Here is a 20,010-nt window from a genome sequence, read left to right as displayed (position 1 = left end):
ATACTTCCCGACATGCAACAAACTTGGAATGTGGCATGTGGGTTGCTTCCAGACTGTACACAATGCAAAAAGTATAAAAATAGACTTTTGTATTACTGGTAGGAACTTCCTGGTTCCACCAGCCCACAGGGGATTATTGTGTCCGTCCGTCGTGCATCCAAAAATGGGAGGGGTGGGGCTGGGTGGAGAGGGGATGGTGGGGAGGGTGGGGAGGGGCTGGGTGGGGGGTGGGAGGTGTGGGGCTGGGCTGGGTGGAGAGGGGAGGGTGGGGAGGGGCTGGGTGGGGAGGGGCTGGTCACCCCGTGGCGCCCTTATAAAACTCAACGTTTAACCTACTCACGCCGGCTTGTGCCCGCCTTCACAGTCGGGCATATTTGCGGAATACACCACGCCGCCGTTGACCCTGGCCATTGACCGAGCAACCCAACGTTCCTACCAGCTCCCTCCGCAGGAATGTGATTTTGGGGGGGGAGGGGGGGTTGGCGCAATAATGCATATATTTTGCACGCAAGTGAGCGGTGACGTCACATCTGTGATGTCACCCGCATGCGGCAGCGTCACGCAGTGTGCCTGCTGACGTCACGCATCCCCCCCCCCCAAACCCTCCGCGTAGACCGTGTATTAATCCAAGACAAGAATTCAAGTCTCGGGCGAAGCCGGGAAGTAGAGCTAGTGTTATTATATAATAAGCCAAACAACACCCCTCCTCCTTCACATGCATATCTGTCCGTCCACATAAAATATATATAAACGGCATGTTTACTTTCTTTACATCCAATCAGCCAAACGTGCTGTTGTGGTGCCACGACCGCAGAGCAATGCCGCAAGCGCCGCGACTCCCTCCCGGCCCCCGCAATAAACACGCCACCCGCATGCAGCGCACCCATGTAGTGTCCTGGCGGGGAGTTGCCTGGTACATTAGGTTTTAATCCGAAGAGCTCCTAGGTGGAGAGTCCCACTGTTTCCCGGTGCCAGGAGATTGGCCGACCCCCACAGGACAGGTTACATTGCGGCAGAGGTGGGACAAAGTCATTGTTATGCAAGTCCAAGTCGAGTCGCAAGTCATCAAATTCATGACTCGAGTCTGACTCGAGTCCAAGTCACATGACTCGAGTCCACATCTCATAGGTGGGACAAAGTCATTGTTATGCAAGTCCAAGTCGAGTCGCAAGTCATCAAATTCATGACTCGAGTCTGACTCGAGTCCAAGTCACATGACTCGAGTCCACATCTCATAGGTGGGACAAAGTCATTGTTATGCAAGTCCAAGTCGAGTCGCAAGTCATCAAATTCATGACTCGAGTCTGACTCGAGTCCAAGTCACATGACTCGAGTCCACACCTCTGCATTGCGGTGCCCCTAAATTGGCTTAAAATTGTATGGGCGCAAAAAGAAGAGGTTCCCTGGGCCAACCGCAATGAGTTACTCACAACATTGGGGGGAGGACGGAGGGTGGAATATTAGGTGTAAAGAGCAAAACCGAAGGCTCAAACTACTGGGCACGGGAGAACAATGGGTAAGGGGCAGAAAGAGCAAAAAAAAAGAAGGCACGAACTAAAAAAAACGATGGGTGGAGGCGTAACGGATGCTCCAGATGAGGGCGGGGCATCAGTTGTAAATCAAAAGGTAGGCGCGTGATTGGCCGCGCAACGCAACACCCCACCCCCCGGGCCTTTGAAGTTTAGAGGATAAAGGTGGGAGCCCCGGGACAATTGGGTCAGTTGTTTTCAACCTCCGGGCGATCCAGACCCACTCCCGGCCGTCCTGCCTAGAGCCGCTCGCAGAGCCGCTCGCAAAGCGGCTCGCAGCATTCGTGTGATGCCAGCGAGTGCTGCTACGAGGCAGTGATAGGCGAGGTTTTCACTCGTCCTTCTCCCTCCGACTCTCACAGCATCGGTGCGACGCCATGAGTACAGCTACGAGGTACGTGGTAGAACATTTGTGTAACTGGGTTCATAGGCAGAGTTACGCTAGGCTCACCTTGCGAAATATCCCTCCTCCGGGTAATGCGTTTTGGCGCAATTAATAAACTTTAGTTCAGAATATCGGTGTAGTGTGATTTCTGTGTGTGTGGGCAGAGCCTCGGTGTAGCGTCTGTGATCTGTGTGGCGCATCTGCGTGGAGAGACGGTGTGCCCGGCGTGAGAGTGAGCGCGGGGCTGCAGAGTGGCGGCGCGGGGTTGGTGTGTGAGGTGCGCATCTATTACCATCTATACGACCGCCACTGGTTACGCGGGTTTTCGCGCGGTGTGTATTAAACGTGCTCCTGCTGCGCCGTGTGAGTGATTAAGGTGGGGGTCAGAGTGCGCTAAATCCACTCCCCACCGTTTGCGCGTAGATTGCCATCTCTACAGCCTATGGTTTACGCGGGGTTTCGCGCGTGTGTAAGACGCACGTCTGCAACGTGGGGGTGCTGTGAGTGATTTGAGCGTGCGTGTGAGACGCGTGCACTGCAGTACACAGAGCCGCCGTCGTTAACGCGCGCTTGCGCTCGCTTGCGCATTTACATAGCGAGCTTTACGCAGCACATTCACACAGTAGAAATAGCGTTAACGGTGAGGCGTGCCCCATAGCCCTGTCCCAGCCGTTCCCCCCCATCAGCCTTAATCCGCTGTACAGCGGATTAAGGCTTATGAGGGGGGGGGGGTAGGTGTGCATATTCATACAGCCGCCGTTTCTTTTCAGTTTACATTAGCATTTGCATTGCGGGCACGCGGATTAGGGCTTAACCACCAGGAGAGGCACGTGCATATTCATACTGATATTTTTTGCGCTAGCCTTTGTGTGCAATGAGCGCCTGCAGGGGCGCGTGCGTGCACGCAGCCACCTCTGTATTAGTGGTGGTGTACGTGTGCGTGGGGGGGATAACCCCGGGCGGTGGTGAGCCAGCCGAGTAGCGATGTCCCTCGTAGAGGGCGCTGGCGTGGGGGGGCAGATTACCCGATCCGCGGGGACACGGCGAGAGACGGCCGAAGAGGAGAAGGGGGGAGTGGAGGGGGTGGACGTCGGCCCCCACACCGTTGAAAATGCAAAACATCCAGCAGCTTTGGTTCAATATTAGGAAAAATTGGGCCGGTTTCGACATTGCGCGTCTCATCAGCAGTCAGGCTTTCTTGAATCAATTGCTGGTGAACTGCCAGATGTTTTAGAGGTAAGGACCCCCTCTCTGTTGGATATGGGTCCGAGTTCAACACGAAACTATCAGAATTTGAATATTTAATTTACTAGCCTTTTGACCGTCCGCAACGTGATATTCATTGCATCCATTCGTGTGCAATTTATAAGGCTGCGGTGACACAGACTTATTTGATTTAAAGATTATAATCTCTTGTTCATCATGACGTCCTTTTAACTTCGATGTCTCAATAGCATTACGGAGATCATGTGACGTGAGGAGTCTGCCTTTCTAGTGAAGGTTGTAAGTTGACGCTGAGGAGGGGGGAGGAGGCGCCTCGCCCCCCCATGTGGAGTGACGTCAGTCGCTAATTATTATTAATGCGGGAGGGGGGGGGTGTCCATTTGAAGGATGTCACCTTACAATGATTATTAATGAGGGGGCTGTTCGATGTGGAGTGACGTCACCTGCACATCATTATTAATGAGGGGTGCTGGTCGATGTGGAGGGACGTCACAAGCGTCAAGGACAGACATTCCTGGGTGATTATAGTAGGTATAACTGCAGGATGAATCCGATGAGCTATAAAACAGGTGGACTTCTCCACAATTCTGGCTGTCGCCTGATGAAGCTAGTTATAATTACTGGCGAAACGTCGTACTCAGATTGTAAATGTTGTGGCTTGGCTCTCCAACACACCGGTGTGCTATACTAGTGACGAATTGGCACGTTCTGTTTACATGACAGCCCTTACTAGTTGGCTGTGTCAGGTGGAGGTGAGTTTAATGACAAATTTATATATTTACATGCTCTAACCAAAAAAAAAACCTCTATTATGGATGATATTGGTCGCAAAAGCCTACGCGTTAAACCAGATATAAAGCTCTTTGGTTCACAGATGCCTGGTCAGGGCATGGTTTAGTCCGCGGCAAGGTAAGGTAAAAGGTAAAAACGAGCCTACCTTTATCCTACATTTTACCTTACCACAATACAATCACTCTACCCTTACCTTTTACCCTTTAGCAAGGTAAGGGAAAAGGTCAAAGTTAAAAAGCAACGAGCCTACCTTTACCCTACTTTTTACCCTTATCCCATACAAATTACCCGATTACAGGGTAATTACTGGGATACTACACATGAAAAAGGTTTATAACAGGTAAATGCAAGATAGAGCACTTTATTCGGATAGAATACTCTCGAATCGGGCGTTGAGGCTGTCGATGACACCGTCCTCCATAACCTCCTCGTCCCAGTCGTCTTGCGATGACGATCTCATCAACAACCTGTTCAAGTTCGGCATTGCCGTCGTTCTCGGACGAACGACGGGCAATAAGATCCTGCGCTGCTCCAGCCCGGTTAGACGGGACCTTCAGGCAGCCGGCCGCGATCCAAGAGCACAAGCACATGGACTGGATGAACAGCGTCGACGACAGCGATTGGCGAACCCATGTGAACTCCCGCCCAGCTCCACTATTCTTTCGTTTGCAGGGAGTTGACGTCGCCGGCGCTCCCAAGTAGCCGCAGGCCATCTTGGAGTGGGCAGGGAGCAGCACTTTGTGGGGAGACCACCACTGCATTACACCAATGAAGGCGCTGGCGGTCATGACGCCCATGCTCAGAAAACGATCGACTTCATTGCCGTCATCGATGGAGCTGCCAACGTTGCTGAATATGGTGCTGAACAGCGACCCCTCCTCCATATGGGCAGCGACTGCCGTCGGCAGGATCGCGAACATGTCCGAGTAGTGATGCTGCAGGACGGAGCAGATCGTGGTCTTCAGTGTAGCTAGCTCGTCTTGGTTTGTCGTTTTCGGCAGCTGTGGATTCAAGTAGAATGCCACAATGGCGGGTTCCTGATCCAGGAAGTCGCAGTACCGTACCAGCTCGGCCTTCATCCCCGTCGCAGTCAAGAACTCATCGATCGCTCTAAGAGCGGCTTCACCGCGATCGCAATGATGGATCAGGTGCTCCATCGTCACCCGCACAAGATCCAATGTTGACTTGCGGTCCGCCGACAACGAGGTCATGACCTGGCGCAGCATTCACAGGACTGCTGTCATGCCCTCGATGTTTGCCCACTGCAGTTCAGAGAAAGCATCGATGCCGATCACATCCTGGAAGCGCGCCATGATAATGTCCAATGAGACACGCTTTTTGATGGCGTCGTCGCTTCTTGAGGTGGGCTTTTCACCCCGACATGTTCGTGTGGGAGGAAAACCACTTGCAGCAGTGCACGCACTGCCGCTTTCCTTGCTGCACACAGGGATCACCCTCCATTCAATCGTGCGTGTGCTCCCACGGGAATGCATGCCACTGCCTCTTTCGATTGCTGTTCGCAGCGACTCCAGAAATGCTGTTGCTGGCATCCTTGAGCTCATCCTCTACCTCAAGAACGTGGTCCGTCTCTATCTGGTCCGACATGAATGATTACAATTTAAAATGGAGGCCACGGACTGTGCCACGGAGCTTTTAGCGAGCGGTAAACGGGGTATTTACCGGTTAATACTTCGCGCTACCTTTACCCTATCGGGTAATTCTTCCACGCTGCCTTTACCCTACCATTTACCTTACCCCTTGACATGGTCGATACCTTTACCCTTTACCCTTTTACTCGGTTAAAAGGGTAAATTACCTTACCTTGCCGAGGCCTAGCATGGGTTGAGAACGTTAGAACAACAAACAGTGCAAAAACGCGACGGTAGTGCCAAGTACAACAAAGGTTAACAAAATCACCCAACGCATACAAATGCACGAACAACGCCTGGGAGTGACGGAGGCAAACAGTTTCCTTCCAGTCAGTCAGCCGCCATACCAAACACACAGACGCAAAGGGAACCACGCGCACGACTTTATAGAGACCAGGTGATGTTATATTAGCGAGTACCTATTAAGGCCAGCACGAAGTATGGGCCAACAACCTCAGAACGGTTTGGGAAGCCCACTTGAGGTGTTAACTTATTTTTTCAGAAGCGGCTTGGCCAAAAATGACAGGTCAACAAACTGGCCCATCACTTGGACATTTATAGTAGCAAAATAATCTAATCTCAATGCGAGTTTCTCAATGTGGAGGGGGGAAAAGCCGAAGGAGCCGGAGAAAAAAATCCATGCAATCACTGGGAGAGAGACACGCAAACTCCAAATCTACAGCAGGCATCAGGATCGGGATCGAACCACCAACCTCCTGCATACCAGGCGAGGTAGATAACATCACACCATCATGGTGGCCCTTAAATAAATAACAATAAACATAAATACAGAGTCATAACTTTCGTCGTTCATTTAGACAAACAGGACGAAGCTCTTTTTTTCTTACAGATGTCCAGTATGGGCGGGTCAGCGAGTTACAACAGAGAACATAACAACACAAGGATGGATGTGAGTGTTAAAGTGTAGAAAATGGTAAAAGCAGGTGACAAAAGGTAAAATAAGTAATTAAATATTTACAGTTTAACAAGTGATCTAACCCAAAAAAACCTGTACTAGCAGGAAGTACCCAACTTTGCCCGGGGGGGAAATATATTTCAAAACTTATCTTCTCTTAAAATGTTTTAACAAATACATACACAAATACTAATCTATTGTGATATCCCGGCGTTCCATTTGTCTGTCCATTTGTCTGTCAACAAACTTATAAGAGGCTTGCAGAAGTCCTAAATCAAAAAGTAATAGAAAGTGGGGGGTAAATAGTTAATCTAAAATGTGTCTACAGTAGTATCTACTGACTCTACAGCAGTGTCTATGTGGGGGCTAACGCCCCCCTCCTCCTCCTCTCCCCCCTCCTCCTCCACCCCTTCCCGTCAGGCTGCCACCGATCGAGTGATCGGCCTCCCCGCACATGGCTAGTGGCTGGCTCCCCACCGCCTGGGGTTATCCCACACACTCCCCACGTACACCACCACGAATGCGGAGGTGGCTGCGTGCACGCGCGTACCCGTGCAGGTTGCTCACCACGGCTCTCGCTAAAAATAGCTGCATGAATATGCACGCACCCCTCCCCCCCCTTATGGATCGTCCTTAATCCGCCGCGGCGGCTGTAGCGTAAGCACGCACACGGGCACAGGCACGCGGGCAAAACGACGGCCGTATTGATGACAATTTACGCACGCCCCACCGTTCGTCGCTACGTAAACACACTGCGTAAAACGCGTTGTGTAAACACGCACGCGAATGGGTTTTAACTCACCCCTCCCTCGTCCTATTAATCACGCGGCTCCACGGACACGGGAGCCGTTAATGAATTACTACCCGCGCTGCCTCACACACACGCTCGAATTACACACTACACCGACACTTTCCCCACATCCACAGAAATCACACCACACGGATCCTCTGTGCTAAAGTTTATTAATGGCGCCAATACGCATTACCCGGAGTAGGAATATTTCGCGAGGAGAGCCTAGCGTAACTCTGCCTATGAACCTAGTTACACAAACGTTCTACCACATACCCTGTAGCTGTACTCACGGCGTCGCACGGGCGCTGTGAGAGTCGGAGGGAGAAGGATGAGCGAAACACTTGCTTATCACTGCCTCGTAGCAGCACTTACGGGCATCACACGAATGCTGCGAGCGGCTCGAGGAGGTAGGACGGCCGGGAGTGGGTCTGGATCGCCCGGAGGTTGAAGACAACTCCCCTCACCGTCCCGGGGCACCTATCTTTCTTCTCTCAACTTCAAAGGCCCAGGGTTACGTCATACCGCGCAGCCAATTGGGCGCTTACCCGTGCCCCCCGTCATCATCCACCTCCATCGTCTCTACCGTGTCCTAATCCCCTCACTTCAAAGGCACAAGGTGGCATTGTACTGCGCAGCCAATCGCGTGCTCACCTGCGCTGTCTACATGGAGGGCCACGGGGTCTGCTGCTGCTCTTCTAGCCTAATATCCCACCCTCCGCCTCCGCCTCTCCCAGTGTCATGAGTAACTCATTGCGGTTGGCCCAGCGAACCTTTTCGTTCTGCACCCATACAATCTTAAGTCAATTTAGGGGCACCGCAATGTCACCTGTCCTGTGAGGGTCGGCCAATCTCCTGGCACCGGGAAACCGTGGGACTCTCCCTCTAGGGGCTCTTCGGATTAAAACCCGATGTGCCAGGCAAACCCCCCCCCCTCCGTCAGGACACGACGTGGGTGCACTTTGTGTGGGTGTGTGTTTAGTGTGGGGGCCGGGAGGGGAGTGCGGCATTTGCGGAGTTGCTCCGTGGTCGTGGCACCACATCCACTCACTGTAGTAGTATCTACTGACTGTAATAGTATCTATTGATTATAGTAGTATCTATTAGCTATAGTAGTATCTACTGCCTGTATAATAGTATATGTTGACTCTATAGCAGTATTTGCAGACTCTGTAGCAGTATCTGCTGACTCTATAGTCGTATCTACTGACTGCAGCAGTATATACTGACTGTAGTGGTGTCTCCTGACTGTAGTAGTATGTACTAACTATAGTAGAAACTACTGACTTTATTGTAGTATCTCCTGACTGCAGCAGTAGCTCCTGACTCTACAGTAGTATCTACTGACTCTACAGTAGTTTCTACTAACTCTATAGTAGTATCTACTAACTCTACAGTAGTATCTACCGATTCTAAAATATAATCTACTAACTCTACATGAGTATCTACCGACTCTACAGTCGTATGTGGTGACTATAGTAGTATCTACTTACTATAGTAGTATCTATGACCATAGTAGTATCTACTGAATAAACTGTAGTATCTACCGACTCTATAGTAGTATCGACTAACTGTATGGTAGTATCCACTGACTATAGTAGTAACTACTAACTCTATAGTAGTATCTGCTGACTCTACAGTAGTATCTGCTGACTCTATAGCAGTGTAGTGACATAGCGCTGACTGTTGTACAGCAGCTGCAACTGCAGGTGGGCACTTAGCGCACACGTTGCTGAGCATATACACGGTGTGTGTGCCAGCAGGGCAGAGGAACTGGGGCAAGGGTCATGGCAGACCTCGTGGGGAAGCCCCTGGAACCCTCTGGTGGGTTCGAGAAGGGAGGCGCAGCTAGGGCCGAGCCAAGCCGCGCCAAAGGGAATATAAGCAGCGGAGAGTGAGAGCTCCTGGCTGCCGGTCGTCGCTGTCGTCATCGCCGCCCTCATTGCTGCCCGCCTTCGCCCGATCATTACGCTTCCGAACAGTAGTTGGCTGTCCCGGTCAATGCCGTCAGTGCAATGCGGACAGGGTCGTGTCTGGGACGGGTCGTGCGGCAGCGTGGTCGTGATTGAAAGGGGGCCCGAGTGGTGGCGTGAACTCAACAACAATAAAAGGGGAGGACGGTGCCTCCTGCGACCACCTCGTCTCTGAGTGTGTGTGCGACGCACGCCATCCGTACACACACACAAGCCTCGAGAAAGAGAACGAAGAAGAGACGCACCGATACTACAGCAGTATCTACGGACTCTACAGTGCCATTTATGGGCTCTCCAGTAGTATCCACCGACTCTACAGTTGTATATACCGACTCTACAGTAGTATATATTGAATCTATAGTAGCATATATTGACTCTATAGTAGTATCCACTGACTATAGTAGTATTAACTTTATAGTAGTATCTTCTGCTATAGAGTTAGTAGAAATGTTGAATGTGTCCGAGGAATGTCAGTGAGTGGCACGTTGCGGCGACTAAGCACACGGGTACACAACATTAAACGCTTTACCAACGCCGCTTTGGCTGGATGTGTCGATGTGTGATTTCTGTCGTTTGTGGTCTTAGTAACCTGAAGGGCGGAGGCATGGGCATAAGTGGTTTTGATTGGTGGAGGGAGCGCAATGCGAGCATCACCGCATTGATTTTCCATAAAAATCCCAAATGTAGGACACTCTTGGAAAAGTCTTAAACTTCAGTGAGGCTTTCCTGTCTAAATGAACGCTATTGCCTGCATATTGTTGATACATTTATCAACAACCCAGTTTATGGTCAAACAAGGTATGGTCAAACAATCACCATGGCCGACACGGCGTGGGGTGCCTTTATTCAGCGGTGGAATGACAAGAGGGCTGTAAGTTATCATTTTAGAGTGTCAGTGAACAGGATCACTAATTAAAACATAACAAAAAAAACGTTGGCAATGTTTCAACTCAAAACACACCATATTAAGTTGATCTGATTGACAATTATTATTTGAATGTAAATTCCTCCCTCTTAAAAAAAAAACACCACTCAAATGCAATGCGTGTGCATTAACAACATATGCTCTGGATTGACTTAAAACACATATTTTTATTTATCGGTTGTCGTTATACAAACTTAATATCGATTTCCACTTTTATGTCGTCTTCCTACAAGTGCTGCACAATTATGATGATCATGATAGACAGTATTCACAATTAATCAAAAAGTCACATACATTATAAAGAGTACAGCACTGTATATATAGTATATGTACAAATCGCATCATGATTAACGATGGTCACTTCATCAGAGCGTGCAAAACTGAGTACCGCAGAGGCTCGCCGATGAAGAGTCGTCACATCGCAGGCCAACACACTTCAAGGTATCAAGTTGAATTCCCTCTGCTGTTTACACTGAGCCCTCACACACTACTGCGCTTTATCCGCCTGATTCTCTCTCTCCTTTTGTTATCACTGTTGCTAAGCACAGGAACGAAACACCAAGCGACCAGTAACAAACATCAATACTGATGATGCCACATATACAGGGAGTCATCTGCATAAGAACTAGTTAGGTTCCAGAGGTCTGTTCGTACGTCGATTTTTTTGTAAGTCCAACTTTACTCCTGTCGATTCCAAACATGTCGTAAAGCATGTACACTAAACACGAGGAATGGCTTTACAAGTTGTATAATCTCCTTTAGATGTAGATGCCACTGGTTCTTCACGTTCTGCAGATGTAGATGCCACCACCGCCATCTATTGCAAGCAGGTGAACTTACGACTCGGTCCGAACAGGCAACTGGACATGCGGACAGGTTTGTTCGTATCTCTGAAAGTTCGTAAGTAGCGGAGTCCCTGTATACAAATTAAAACGTTTCTTGAACCGAGCGAGGTGACTGTAGGTGCTTGGGGAGAGAGAGGCCAGCAGTGATTTCCAATGAGAAAGGGAAGTGATTTGACGTGCGGTGTGGTGGATTAGATCAAACAGGCAGTCTGGCAAGCAGTCCTCACCACGGCTGGAGGATTCATTTCCGTGAGCATCGCTCGACTACCTGTCGTTGTTGCTAATACAGTCTTGCACGACCTTCCCCCACACAGGAAGCTCTCTGGCACCAACCATCGGCAAGTCCACTCGCCTTTGGCTCCTCCTGAGCAACTGGGTCCTCATATTTCTCCAGTACTTGAACTGTGGCATCGCAGGGCCGGGCAGGATTAACGGACAGCATGGGGGAGGAGGCCTTCAGCCAGCGGCGATGATAATACTAAGTGAGCGAAGTTCAGCGGCCGTGTCCAATGTCCCGTGTAAAATGTTGTGGCTGTCACAGGTGTACTCGGAATCTGTGACGTTCGTGACCATTTTACCGACTCGGAGCAACTATTTGATTTTGTATGGCTTCTGAATGCAATCACATCACATAATCATTTACAAAGGCATGGGGGCGAGGGAAGGGGATCAGGGCAGGGAAACACATGAATGAGAAAATCGTCCCCGTGGCACGGCCTGAGAAGAACCAACAACGAGCCCCAGGGGATAGGTGGAGCACCTGGAGTAGTTGGCCTAGCGAAGGCAGCTGGAGCCCCGGGGGCAGCTGGAGCAGCTGGAACAGCTGGAGCCTTGGGGACAGCTGGAGCAGCTAGAACAGCTGAATAAGTTGGAGCGTGCTGGACCAGCTGGCCTAGCTGGAGCCCCGAGAACAACTGGAGCGGCTGGAACAGCTCCCATGAGTTCCCGTGCACCACCTCGTCCGGGCCAGCTGTCGAGTATTAGAATGACTCCCTCGTTGTTTATGAACTTGCTATCCGTGATTTTGGCTGCATGCGAATCGCGTATGGAACTCTGCACGACTACTGGCATCGTGAGAAAGAAAGTGATGATGAGATAAAGTGATTTAAGGTCATTCATGAAAAAAATATATACGTTTTTTTCGGCAAAAATCATTATCCACCAAATTTGCTATTAACGAGCATCTCCGGTACGTATGCCTCGCGAATAACGAGGGAATATTGTCTTAGAGTATTATAAATCAACAGTAGGGTTTGACTAAATGTCATTATCAGGTTTCCTCTATAGAGCCTGTTCATCTGACCACCTTCTCCTTTGTTCCCGAATTCTGGGTTTGGAGAATATATTTTTTACTTGACTCTCAAACCTTGTACTTACTTGATCCAGGGAAGCCAATGCTCTCAGTGCTATAGGCAAATCACGCTTAGGGAGTGCATTCTCTCTGGGATAGAGTGGAATAACCGTGTTATGCTTGTTCGGCGTTTGGATGGAATTCATGAGGGTGACGTGCGTTACGAACTCATTCCACTTGCTACGGAAGTTATTGGTCAAGAGTAGGATGATGAAGACAGATTTATTGATGGCGTTGTCCAAGCAAGAAAAATGCGTGAACCCCCCCACTTGAAACTCGTCTTCGTACACAGCGCCGCCAGTTACCCCGAATCGTTCGAGATCATTTTTCACTTGCCTGGCTGCATCGCCGTCGTCTTCGTGGTGCAGAATCACAAACGAGCAGAAGTCGTCTTCGTCATTCTGCCCCTCTTCTACGCGAGGAGCGCGATGGCTGTCACTCCGGTCTTCCTGTACCACTGGAAACTTTTCGGTCTCTTTGCCAGCGGTCCCGCTCCAGGGTTCACTTCTCAGCTGCAGGTTTCCGATCTCCGTCGCCAGCTTTTCCACACGCCACGACCCCACCATCGGACCGGCTTGTCCGGATTGACCAACACCTTGCCGATTGGCGTGAATGTCAATGAAGGACTGATGGGGCATCTTTGGTATTGCTCCCGAATGGCCTCTAACGTTTCCCTCGCCCTGGCCAGTTACAGCACCGTCGACAAACTCCCGAGTCTCGGAGACAACGCCGCGCGACATCCGAATGCTCAGCGGGCTGGGCATGCTGGGGATGTGCCTCCCAGCTGCCAGTGCATCTTCATCTGCTCTTGCTATAAGGCTCCTAGCATCTGTGTGTGTGTGTGCAGGCAAATGTGGGGAGCAGTGGCACAGTGGTTAGCGCATTGTGCTATGAACCTGGCCACTCGAGTTCGACTCCCGCTCACGACCAATATAACAGTGACGATTATCTGAACCGGTCTTGGGCCTCCCTTAGGTCAACTTAGAATCAAATGATAACTGGTGTTGTGTGTAAACATCGCCACTCTGCGGCCGGATGTGGTGCTGGCCACTCACCCTCTCGAATGCCATGCTGGCCTTCATAGGTGCTCGCTAATAGCGCTTGCCCCAAAAGTCTGTTCCGGCTAAACAGGGGGTCTTTGTTTAACAGTGTGATTCTTACATTCAAGTTGAACTGTCAAGTGTTTGCCTTATTTCCAGCTACTGGATCCAAATTCATAAACTTCAAATGGCTGTCAATGACATGACATAAAGGTCCAGACTCCTAATTCCAAGGACAACCTTGACTCAAATTTCGATTTAAAGCTTTCGTGACTGCAGGGATTAATCTTCTTGGTTCTTTCGGTAAAGTCACGTAGAATTGACAGACCTGTTCTTCACCTGAGGAAGGCTGCTTGCGTTGTGGCCGAAACGTCGTGAGAATTATTTTATTATGTTTTATTTTATTATTTTATTATTTCCATTCAACCTTGACTCAATTACACTCGTTAAATAAACACGCACGTGTCCTGTGCTAAACATCTTAAGCTTAAACCTGACTTCAGTCTCGGCAAAACCAACCAACTACACGTTATTTCATAACCCTGTCCTTTGATTTAACTTATAAACCACTTGCTGGTACTTCATGCCCAAAACAATATAACTTTCATGACAAATATTCACAATCGTAATATCATATACACTACCGTAAAGACTAACGACCGCTTGTGTTGCGATAGAAACGTCGTGATATATTATTTTTTGTTTTATTTTATTTTTCTACCTACGTGACCTTACCGAGAGAACCAAAGAGTATGGATTCCTGCAGTCACGAAAGCTTCAAATCAAGATTACTGATATTTGATTAAGCTCCCTGCTTAGCTTCCGAGATTTGAAGATATTGTGTATATTCTGGCAGATTTGGACATACGCACAACCTAATTACCACTTTATCAATACATTTTCAACACATTTAGATAGTGTGAAATAGCAACTAATTTATAATGGCATGCTCAAGTATAAAATAATTGTGCCTCAAAGCATGATGGCAATCTGCTATGCAGATGCAGTTCTGGCCAACAGGAGGCACGTAGGGCATTATGGATATCTCCCATGATGCTTTGCAATTAAAGTTTGTCCCTGAAATAATAAGTGGATATACTGTGTCCCACAAATAATGGGGATTTTTGGGAATCCCTGAAAACGTAGCTAAATCGTTTTTTGTCCACTTAAATTGCACCCACAAAGCTCAACAATTGAACTTGAAAAGCAATTCTGACTTGTTGTTAGCTGTGTCTCTCATCTTTGCAAGCCATCCAAGTTTAGTACTGCCCTGTGGAATAACTCAAGTAGTGGTGCAATGTACATTCTAGAGTTAGCTGAGTTTTGTTTCAGTGGTGACTTTTAACTTTCTTTTATATAGCGATTTTCAAGTGTTGTAATATTTATTTTAAAAGCTGTAAAATAACAATACAAGGTGTAAATGGGATAGATTTTAGTTTTCGTGGAAATAACTGGTTTTCATATTCTTGGTTCTTTCGGTAAATCCACGTAGAAGGGAAACAATAAAATAATAAAAATATAAATCAATAAAATTCTCACGACGTTTGGACTGCAACACAAGCAATCATCATCAGGTGTGAAATCCACAGCAAGAATTTTTTTTAAAAAGGGGCGGTATAAAATATTATTGGTTTTGTTAAGAATAAGTATTTATCAGAGTACTCCGCATCAGAATTAGCTAAATAATTTGAGTACACGCTGTATCCTAGTATCTGCCGAGAATATTGTGTTGTGGCTTTCCTGGATAAACAATTGGCAATATCTTCCAAAAAACAAATTATTTATTGAAAGAGTTTACGTACCGACATCTTTGAGCCATTGTTTGACTCGTGGGTAATGGTCTTCCACTCTCTGCAGGGCCTTGAGCATCTGAACCTGAGTTTCAATTCCACCATCGTACAGCCAGTTCAACACATCATTCGTGGCCTGAGTCTTGTTTGTACTTGTCGCGTCCTTAAACTTGTTGTATATATTTCGAGTGATGTAACCGTTTCGATCCAGCTCATCTATAAATCTATCTGGTGCATAACCAATCCAATCCTTTAGGTGAGGTCGATAATGACGGATAAGCGTATCAATGTCCTTCTGTGTCATACCACAGTGATAGAAAAACAAAGAGAACATGTAAACAACCTTGCAATGCCCTGCATGAGTACAGTATAACTAAAGTCACATTAAAATGTGACTTCTTTTTAAAATAGAGCATCCAAATGAAACCGCATCCCAACACACTTGTATAGAAACGAGCATATTTATTTTAAAGACAGAAAGAGGAGATCAGGCGCAAGGAAACATTGTAAGGTATACATCTGGACTTAAACAGTGGCTGTGAGTTGACAGCAAGGGTGGTTGGGGGAAGTGAGTTTCAGACAATGGGGACAGCTGAGAAGAATGAGCGACCTCCCACTGTGCCGAGATTGAATAGGGGCTTTGACAAACTGTAGCCCTTGCTTTGTAGGTGCATACCTATATTTTCAGACAAGAGTTTGAAGCGTTGTTAACCAAAAATAAAAGCGTTGAGTCACAGTCGTGTAGCTTTTATGTGGCATCATAGTGCCCCTTGAGTGACATCACTGGAGTGATACTGCTGTGCATTTTAACCATCGGTATCTACGTTACCGCGTTAAATGCATTGTGGGAGCCAGAGCTACTGTTATGGCACAGCACGCAGTGCATTATGGGAGGCCGACTTTCGGGCAATGAGTCAACTCATGCTAGGAATTGTAAAATGCTGTATATAAATAGTAGTGCTTAATGCATAATGCAATTCAAAAATGCAAATTGTCAGTTATATTTACAGGATCAGGCTTAAAGTCACGTGCTTCTGTGGATCCGTGTTGCTTTGGTAACAAAGTAAGAGTTACTGCAACCCAAAGTCGTTTCCTTAGGTTGCATTTTATCCTCAGAAATGCAACTCTAAAGAATTGACTACATCCATCACATGGAGAAAACGTTGGACATCGTGCCAAAGAGCACACGGTACGCAACCTTAAAACACAACAGTGAGAGCTATACAGCACAGTCACGAAAACCTACGCTGTTGTGTTTGTGGTATTTTATTTAAACACTTAGTTAAAACACAATCTCGGTCGTTGGTATTTAGTGCACATTTCTGCTGGCCACCTTAAACGAGAGGTGGAAATTGCCACGTTCTGCTGGAGTCCAGTCTTTCCGTGAAACAATCATTGTTGTTGTCTTACAAAAATTGGTACAAGTTTTATGGACCCTGGAGAAATGATGTGCTGCTGTGAAGCAAGATACCTCAGTGGAAGTTCGGAGATCTTCAACACCAGCCATCTTCAGAGGTCACCTGATTTACTGTGTGTGGTCTCTTCCCTGTGTTTTTTCTGTGAAAAAAATTACTGACCATCATTTCTCCATGAGATGAAAATCATCATAGACAATAAGACACGGTTACCTGAATAGCACAATGGAACACGGTTTTTGTCTAAACATAAGGTCAATGTCTAAGTCAGGGGTGGGGAACGTCCAGCCCGCGGGCCGTATCAGGCCCGCGAAATCATTTGGGTTCGGCCCTGCCAAGGCAACCGCAGGCGGGACTCGAAATTCGATAAATCTAGGAGCAAACCTGGAAAAGCAGTTGCGAGTAGCAGCAACATCATCAATACCAGCAGCTAACATCACACGCCTCGCCAAAGAGAAGCAGTTCCAGCCATCGCATTAGGGGTGAGTTAATAAAATGTTTGACCAAATATAACAGGCAAATTTTTAAGTTGATAGTTTTGTATGGCCCGCGAATGATGTTATATAAATATCCAAATGGCCCTTGGCAGGAAAAAGGTTCCCTGCCCCTGGACTCTTAAGTAGACACAAGTGTATTGCATATACAATTACGGTACATGTGTGCAGTGGACCAAGACCAAGATGTTATTATTCAAACGATTGGCAAACTTTTCTTAATAACTTGTCATTGAACGGACACAAAATGTCCAATGCCCGTCATATGTGAATGCACATTTTACGGGATATCTTTTGGTTCGTTAGTTAATCCTCTTTTCATCCAGCAGTAGATTTACAAAGGGCTGTACATCATTACTGGCATTCTATGTACACAGTACTTGAAACAAATATTGAACGAACTTTATACAATCATAATATAGACACAAAGTGTACTGGTTAGAATCTATACATATCGCGATGGAGCAAGAGCATTGTACATTATTCTTTGGTTCTTTCGGTAAAGTCACGTATAAAGATAAAATAATAAATTATTATTTTATAATAAATTATTATTTTACAGAAAGGACCAAAGAATAATTCCTGCAGTCACGAAAGCTCCAAAATTTGCATTGTACATATATTAAACGAGTACTTTTACTCTAATTACGTTATATAAATGGTATATATATATTACATTATACCACAGTTGTACATAACCATCATCCACGTTCAATCCACTGCTGGATAAAGGTCGCCCAAAGCCACCACCATCTCTCGTCCCTGCGATGTTAATTTTCCACTGAAGTATGGCTAGCAGGGCTTTCACCCAGCAGTGGATCGACCATGACAATACGAACAGACCCCCAGACGTAAGACATCCGTGTCCGTGCAGATGTAAAAAAAACGTAGCTGCAACAATGACACGTACTCCCTTGGTTATAATACACGAATGTACGCGCAGACCTTGGTCAATCTACTGCTGGATAGGTTCACTGACCCCCACTCGACAAATCTTGTCATTGGGGTCGTTTGACCATCCCTGTTCACACAAACATTTCCAGCAATTAGTTAATATTTCTCATCATTATTAGCCACTGCTGTTAAGAATGCACGTAAGGACACGCGTACGAGCAACAGACTGACGTTCGTCGCGGAAGAGGTTAATACCTGATAATAATACCTTATAAGTCCCTGTGACAATTACATCGTTCTAGTCATGTAACGTATCCTCGATATATAATTAAAAGTTAAACAAAAGATGTTTAGACCATAGCCGTTGTCACGTCACAGAAATACAGCGAAAAAAACCAAGAACACCGGGAAACGCAAAGTGAAACTAGAATACCTCAATGGTTACTTTTGAGGTTCAGGAAGAGGAAATGTAAAATAAAGGACGTGACGTTTGTCATGTGCTTTGTGAAAACTAATGTATTTCAAAAGACGGTACAAGATTTGAAAAATAGACAGGATTTTTGTTTTTACAGCCAACATCATAGCCATAATCATCATCATCAGCCGTGATCTCCCCACAGCTTGATAAATAACAGAAGGGACGTGAGTTGGACGTTTGAAAGCCCTCCCAAGCCATCAGAGAAGTGTATTTTTTTTTACCAGGTAAAGCCCACTGAGCTATGTAGATTCTTTTCACAAGCGACCTGGCGATCACAAATGATAGCTCAACGTATCGTGTGGTAATGTATAGCAGCCAGATACTCTAAGTGCATGTTTCTAAATGTGGAAGAAGAAGGGGGTGGGGGGGGGAAACTGAGGACTCCGAAAATAAAATCTATGCGACGCACGGGAAGAACAATGCAAGCTTCAAATATACAGCCGGTGTCAGGGTCGGGAACGAATCCATGGCCTCCTGCATATCCTGATACACACTCGGGGATACGACGCTCATCCCCAAACTTTTATAAAACGGGTTGCCTTTCGAGGTTGACTCCTTTGCCTGACGACGACCGCTTGTGTTGCGATCGAAACGTCGTGATATTTTTTATTCCCTTTTTTTCATCTGCGTGACTTTACCGAAATAACCATTCGAGGGAGTTGACATACCGCCACCCTCTCTCTTAGATATGGGTCCCTAGTTTAACACGTAGACTTTCGCGACCAATATTATTCATAATAAACGTTTTTGGGTTCGATCACGTTATTTATAAATGTGTCGTAACCCTCCACCACCCAACACGGCCAATCAGTAAAAAGTGTGTCACGTTGACAAAAGACAAATAGTTCACTACTTTAGCCCACCGGTGTGTTGAAGAGTGAATCCACAACATTTACAAAAATTGCCCGATGATGCTCGATGTAATTGTCGTACTAAAAAATTGTAAATGTTGTGGATGCACTCTTCAACACACCGGTGGGCTAAAGTAGTGAACTATTTGTCTTTTGTCAACGTGACACTTTTTTTACTGATTGGCCGTGTCGGGTGGTGGAGGTATACGACACATTAAAATAACGCGATTGAACCCAAACACGTTTATTATGAATATCGGTCCCTAGTTCACGATGTGTCAATGCGATGGGCAGCAGAGGGCAGAGCAGCATTGTACTCTGCCCCACTACACGCATCGACCTGAGTGGTGAAGTATGGTCAAATATCCCACACGACCAGCATGGCGTGGGTAGCTCATCATCCAGCAGTGGCTTTACAAAAGGACTGCTCCTGCACAACACTGTAATGTGCCGATACAATTGATCACGGGAAAGCATTCAATTTAAACGGAGCTGGGATTAGCATCCACATCGTCTGTTAACATCTGTGGAATCACTCTTTTGTCGTCAATTATTATTTGGCTTATTATCATTGGATATGATTACTTTGAGTTCGGCACAAGTGTAGAGGAGTGAAATGGGGACGTGACGTCAGGTGTGCCGTTCAGTGCGATGACGTCACGTCTCCTA

At 47.1% G+C, this 20,010-nt stretch overlaps 1 long non-coding RNA gene across 3 annotated transcripts; it reads right to left on the bottom strand.

The window, feature by feature from the left end:
* Positions 1-10,330: 10,330 nt before the first annotated feature.
* On the bottom strand, positions 10,331-18,471 carry LOC144734816 (uncharacterized). 3 transcript variants are annotated; one of them, XR_013588549.1, is made up of 4 exons: positions 18,446-18,471; positions 16,681-16,766; positions 15,222-15,504; positions 10,331-13,208 (listed from the first exon to the last, which is right to left on the bottom strand). It is a non-coding gene; the product is annotated as an uncharacterized LOC144734816 (long non-coding RNA). The 3 variants fall into 3 exon arrangements; XR_013588548.1 differs by lacking the exon at positions 18,446-18,471 and adding an exon at positions 18,268-18,438; XR_013588547.1 differs by lacking the exon at positions 18,446-18,471 and adding an exon at positions 18,281-18,438.
* Positions 18,472-20,010: the final 1,539 nt, after the last annotated feature.

This window comes from Lampetra planeri, chromosome 53 (assembly GCF_965212315.1).
Source record: "Lampetra planeri chromosome 53, kcLamPlan1.2.h2, whole genome shotgun sequence".
NCBI lineage: Eukaryota > Metazoa > Chordata > Hyperoartia > Petromyzontiformes > Petromyzontidae > Lampetra > Lampetra planeri.
This window is presented reverse-complemented; position numbering and strand designations above follow the sequence as displayed.